Source organism: Sminthopsis crassicaudata, chromosome 6 (genome assembly GCF_048593235.1).
Source record: "Sminthopsis crassicaudata isolate SCR6 chromosome 6, ASM4859323v1, whole genome shotgun sequence".
Lineage (NCBI taxonomy): Eukaryota > Metazoa > Chordata > Mammalia > Dasyuromorphia > Dasyuridae > Sminthopsis > Sminthopsis crassicaudata.
In genome coordinates this window covers 145,160,500-145,166,723 of record NC_133622.1, presented here as the reverse complement: position 1 = coordinate 145,166,723, position 6,224 = coordinate 145,160,500, and the positions used below count along the sequence as shown (strand labels likewise).

Below are 6,224 nucleotides of genomic sequence, written 5' to 3'. Positions count from 1 at the left end.
AGGACAGTTTCAGTTGAATGATAAGGTCAGAAGTAAGACTGCTGAGAGTTGGGTGAGAAAAAAGAAAATGGAGATGGATTTTTTCAAAGATATCAACAGTGAAAGGCAGGAGTTAGGGAAAAAAAAGCATGTTAGCTACCAGGGATGTTTGGGTTAATTGAGACCAGGAACAGAGGTCACTTTAGTTCTTCAAAACAAAAGTCTTATCACAGCATGAGTTGCTTATGAATCTATCCCATCTGGACACATAATACCCTACAAAGAAATAATGGTGAATTGTGTTCTAGTCTTTCTCTGAGAAATATGTGAGTAAAACTAGGTTGCAATTTAGGAAAGATTTAGTTCTCTATGGACTGAGTGTAAAGGGATCCTTCATACTTGGGCTATATCTATAACTATTCTGTATCCAATAAATGTATTTGTCACCTTGAGTAATTGTACAAGAATTAGAGACCAACCCTGTTATATACAGCTATGGAATCTTATACAAATTGTGTTCAGAGATTTTCCAGAGATTACTCTGGGTGGAAGCGTAAAGAATCAATGTGGTTATGATGTTTTGTGATAGCCCATAGAAATCTGATCAGTCTATATGAATGGTGGCATCCTGCCCCAGTATTTACAGAGATGAAAAAGCCTTCCTTTTTTATACAAATAAATTTCAATTGCTTCATTATTTTATTTACTATTTGTGGCACTTGTTTTTTGATTTAGTGAGATCTGCTACAAGAGTTCTTAACCTTTGCTCCACAAACCTTTGGATAAATTTCAGGAAATATATGAATTTAGATGGCAACAATACAACCTGACTTTCATAAACCTCCAACTAAAACTTAGTATTCCTCTTCCAATTATTTTCTAAAAAAATTTAAGAGTTCAGAGGCCTTACCAGGTGATAGCCAAGGGTCACAAAGGGTTCCATAACATGCAAAAGGTTAAGAAATGTAGGTCTAGAATGTGATTTCAACAACAAAATTGTCCTCACTATGTTTAAGTCATTGGAGCTATAAAGAACCAAAAGGAACAACTCTCTGCTCTTGAGGAATTTAGCAATTTTATTTGAATAAAACGTGAGAACAAAATAGATATCATTCAAAAGTGTATATGATTAGGTTGAAGAAGAGATACAAACAAAAGGCTATACAATAATTCAAGAATGTAAAATTATTTTCAGGTAAGGACAGACTTCATGTAGGAGGCAACACCCCATCTTGGGACTTAAGGAACAAAAGCATTTTTAATATGGAAACAGATAGGAGTTAAGAATCAGGGATGCTATAGAAGAAGAAAACATTTTTTTTTTTAATGACCTTGAATACCAGTTTTTGGACAGAGTTTTGATATGTTTAATATGTCTAATTATTTAATGTTTTATGTTTTCATTAGTATTCCTATATTTTTTAGATGAGACAGATCAAAGCCTTTCTGTAACTTGGTAGATGTTCTTTACAAAATGATGGTATAGAGTCGGCTCCAGGCAGCCGGGGCTAAGGAGTGACTTCCTCCTCTCTTGTGACCTGTTTCCTCCCTCACTCTGCCTCTCTGGCTCTCTGGGTCCTGCCAGAACCATGGCCTCTGGAGTCTCCATCTCAGATGGAGTGATTAAGGTGTTCTATGACATGAAGGTTCGAAAGTCCTCAGCACCTGAGGAGGTGAAGAAGCTCAAGAAGGTCATGTTGTTCTGCTTGAGCGAGGACAAGAAGAACATTGTGCTGGAAGAGGGCAAGGAAACCCTTGTAGGTGACATGGGCAGACTGTGGATGACCGCTCTACCACCTTTGTCAGGATGCTACCAAACAAGGACTGTCTATGCCCTCTAATGCTACCTACAAGACTAAGGAGAGCAAGAAGGAGGATCTCTTATTCATCTTCTGGGCTCCGAGTGTGCCCCCCCTTAGGTGAGCTCCAAGGACACCATCAAGAAGAAGCTGACAGGGATCAAACACCAATGACCAGCCAACTGTTAGGGGAAGTGAAGAACCGCTGTACCGTGGCTGAGAAATTGAGGAGTAATGCTGTGATTTCCGGGGAAGGGAAGCCCTTGTGAATCTTCCACCTTCGGCTCCCTTGCTGGGGCTGGCCAAGCCCAGAGGGAGAGTGGGTTGCCCCCTTCTACGAGATCTGAAGGGCTGGGCAGATCCCAGAAGGGGCAGGGCAATCCCTTCACCCATTTGCCAAACCGCCCCCCCCCACTTCACCCCAATGGCTCTGGCCTTCCCAAACAGCCTTTGATATTCTCATTCCTCTTTAGTTGTAGCAGACCAAGACCAAGACCCTACTGGCGACCAGATGTGGGGGGGAGGGCCAGTATTTTCCAGTATTTTTTTTTTTTTTTTTTTTTACTGGAAAAGTTTTCCCCCTTGCCCAGTGCTGCCAATGTATAACTGCAATAGTGACTTTATGCTTATTGTTCAGTTTTGTGTATAAATGCAATGTTGTGGAGACCCCTTCCCCTAACACAGCTAGCTCCCCTCCCCCCAGTTACTCATGTGGCTAGTATAAAGGAAAGTTACAGCATCAGTAAAAAAGAAAATTAAAAAAACAAACAAACAAACAAATAAATAAATAAAAAGATTCTCTGTTTCAGGGAAAAAAAAAAGATGCTATAGGGCAGCTAGATAGAGTACTGGTTCTGGAGACAAGGGGATCTGAGTTCAAATTTGACTTCAGACACTTACAACCTGTGTGATCCTGGGCAAGTCACTCGACTTTGATTTCCTTTCTTAAAAAAAGGAAAGAAGGGAGAAAAGAAAAAAGAAAGAGGAAAAAAAACTATGACCAAAAAAATTACAAAAACAAACAAATGAACAAAAGAAGGAATGCATGAGTGAACAAATGAATGAGTTAATCACTTTACAGTCAAGCTATGAGTGAAACTCTCAGAATTTAGGTAGAAATAGGTGTGGTTATGCATAATCTAACACTAATTTATATCAAAATCTTTTTTGCCTTATAAAACCTGTCAGTGTCTGTACATCATCACTGCATACCGAGACACTGAAGTGTGTGTGTGTGTGTGTGTGTGTGTGTGTGTGTGTGTGTGTGTGTAAAATTAAACTTCAGTTTCATTTTTATATTAAATGATATACTTCTATTCAGAGGTTTTTTCACGCTTGGAAAGATTTTTGTTTATTTATTTTTTAATGGAATATAAGTAAAAGATGAAACTACTTTACCAAGTATTGAAAAGATTTCTCCTGAATTCTTCAGAGACTTTTACATTTTAGTGGTACTGAGTTTATATCTGGTTAATGTTTTTTGCAAGCCTCAGTTAGCTTGGGATAAATTTCTGCCAAGGTTCTATGTGTAAATAAGCAAGATGAGGAGCCCTGTGTAGAAAGATACTTCCTCTTTGCTTTGAAGTGCCAGCTTCCACCAATGAATGTCTACATATTCACTGGCAGTTATTCAAAGTCAAATCCAATGCTCAGAGAAGTCAACAAAGCTAAATTCTTCCAAATTGTGCAAATGTGAATTATAGATAAAAAGACTTAGTGGCAGGGGAGCTGTTTGCAGCCAAAGCTGGTGGTAGTTTCCCTTTGGCTACAGACAGTATAGCTTTTTCTGTTAGGCACTGTGATGATGCCATATCTGCAAGTGTTAAGAAAGCTGATTTTCCAGCAGTTTGCAAAGCTTTCTTTCATGCTTCTGTTCCTATTAACTCTGAGAGAAGCTCCATCAATAAAGCAAATATAAACAATTTGGGTATAAAAATCTTAAAGAGATGTGTTTTATTTCTAGGTCATAGTGTATTCTAATATGGAGTACATGATAAAGCTTATAAAACATAATATGATTAGCTTTTATAACTAGAGTATTCATTTGTACTGCTTAGATTCCTTTTGGCTACTAGTCTTCAAAGATTTGAATTTGTGTCTATCTTTAGGATTTTGAGATATATTATTGAATTTTTTTCTTGGGCATAATTTATACTCTTAAGTATAGGGGTAACACATGATAAAAAAAGAATCAAAATGATGATAGATGGCATTTGCAAAGCACATTGAAATTTGCAAAGCATTTTATTGTCACATTTGATCCTCTCAAAAAATCCTGTAAGCTAGGTGCTATTGTTATCATATTTTGCATATGGAAAATTTATGTTAAAGAAAGATTAAGTGACTTGACCAGGGTCATATAGTTAAGAACTTCTAAAGTAGGATTTGAACTCTATTTTTCTGTTTCTAAGTCCATTCATCCTTCTATTGAGCCACAAAAGCAATGGAGACATAAATTGTGGATGTGATTGAGCTGCAGCATCCTACCGATTGTGATTTTTTTTTTTTTTAATGTGAGAAATCATTTACCCTCACACTTTTGGTGACACTTATAGGTGGTATTATAAGACAGTGCAAATGTTTCACTAGAAATACATTACTTGTTAAAAGAATAACTTTCAACTTGTTAGGTAGAGTATCCTTGAAAGATTTATAGAAATAGGTGGGCAATAATCACACTAAATTTTTTCTAAATGAAAAAAGTGTGAAAAAGTTAAAGGAAAGGAGGGATATCACCTACCAGTGAGATTAAGCATCTATGGCACTAAGAAGTAAGAGTCTACAAAACCTATTGAGTCATGAGGAGGTGACAAACACCTTGGGGAGTAAAATACACATTGTTTTGATATCTGTGTGAGTATTATTTGAGCTGACATGAACAATAGAATTTTTATCTTCTATAATGTGGAGTGAAATATTTGAATTGAATCTCCATGAAGGATTTTTGATAGCAGGCATGCCTAATGGTACTAAGACAAAGATATTGAGGAAACATTGCATGGAATAATGAATGATTTGGAGGGATGTGAAATACACATTAAATGATATAAAAAAGGCTCTGTAAATTACCCAAAACATTTTAGTGTCCCTCAAGAGATAAGATCACTTAAAAAAATTTAACTCAAGATTTCCTATAAAAGAGAAGGTTGTTTGAAGATACCATTCTATAAATATATGGCAAAAATAAAACAAATTCAAACTCAAAACTGATGTTTAAAAAGTTCAAGAGACATAGTCTGTGTAATTAGTAATTTTTATTAATAATATTTTTGATTAATAAAAGAGATCAGTTACACTCTTAAGTGACAAAGATCCTCATTGGCACTGAATTTACAGTTTATATGCCTTTGGAAGAGTAGTTGTTCCTGAGGATGACAACCAATTCTGATTGGTTAAAGAGAATTAATATTAAACCAGAGATGGATGTACTAACTTTGATTAACTCATTTACTTCTAAATTACCCAGGCTTCTGGGAAATCTAGACTAAGAATCTGTATTCCTCAGTCAAGAAAACAATAGGGTGGGAGTTTCATCTTAGATTAAATTCTAAGATTGGGTGACCAAGGTCTGACCAAGACTGAGGAGAGTTAATTCAATCTTATTATCAGTAATGTCCTTCAAAGAGACTAAACTTTGAAGTGAGGACTATAGAAAAAAGGGGGAACTCTGGATCTCCCCCAATAATTAGTTATTAATTCTCTCAAAACCAAACCTGATATATGGAGACAGAGATAAAAGTGGATATAAAGCAAAACATGGCATTCATTATTCTAAAGTCCTATTTAGAACATGCCATCAACATATTATATGAGTGGTAGATGCCTAGAGCAGGAAAACAGGGTAGTTTTGTGAAGTTTCAAGGGTTAGCTTGGGTGTATGTGTTAATATCAGAAGACCCTTAAGCCACAGTATTTGAATTCATGCAGAGGCACAGGAAACATTTTGACACTACAGAGAAAATCTGCATTTAATTTATAAAAAACACTAAACACTAATGTTTATATATTGGAGTACAGTTTGCATATGTTAATTCATGTGATCAGAATTTGCATGAATTATTAATTAATTTGATCCTCATTGGAACCCCATGATGTAGGGGTTATTGCTACCTACATTGTGCAAAAGAAGAAACTGAGGCTGAGAGAGATTCATTGATTTTCTAGGAGTCACAGAGCTACTGGATTGATGGTTCGATCCCACTGTCAGTGCTGACTCCAGCCCTGCCGTAGTCTACCCCAGTCATCACTTAGAGCTACATATATATATATATATTTCATAGGAGACTCATATTCCCTGCTAGATGCTTTGAGATATCAGCCCTGGGGGTAACATACCGTCAGCACAATCTCTCCCTCTCAAATAAAATATTTAAAACTCTTTAATTTTCATCTTGCCTCAGTTTCTCCGGCATTACAAAATATGTTCTTAGTTTTCTCAATTTGTTG

At 36.3% G+C, this 6,224-nt stretch overlaps 1 pseudogene; it reads left to right on the top strand.

The window, feature by feature from the left end:
- The first annotated feature begins 1,568 nt into the window (after nt 1-1,568).
- Nucleotides 1,569-2,047, top strand: LOC141545745 (cofilin-1 pseudogene; annotated as a pseudogene).
- The last annotated feature ends 4,177 nt before the right edge of the window (nt 2,048-6,224 follow it).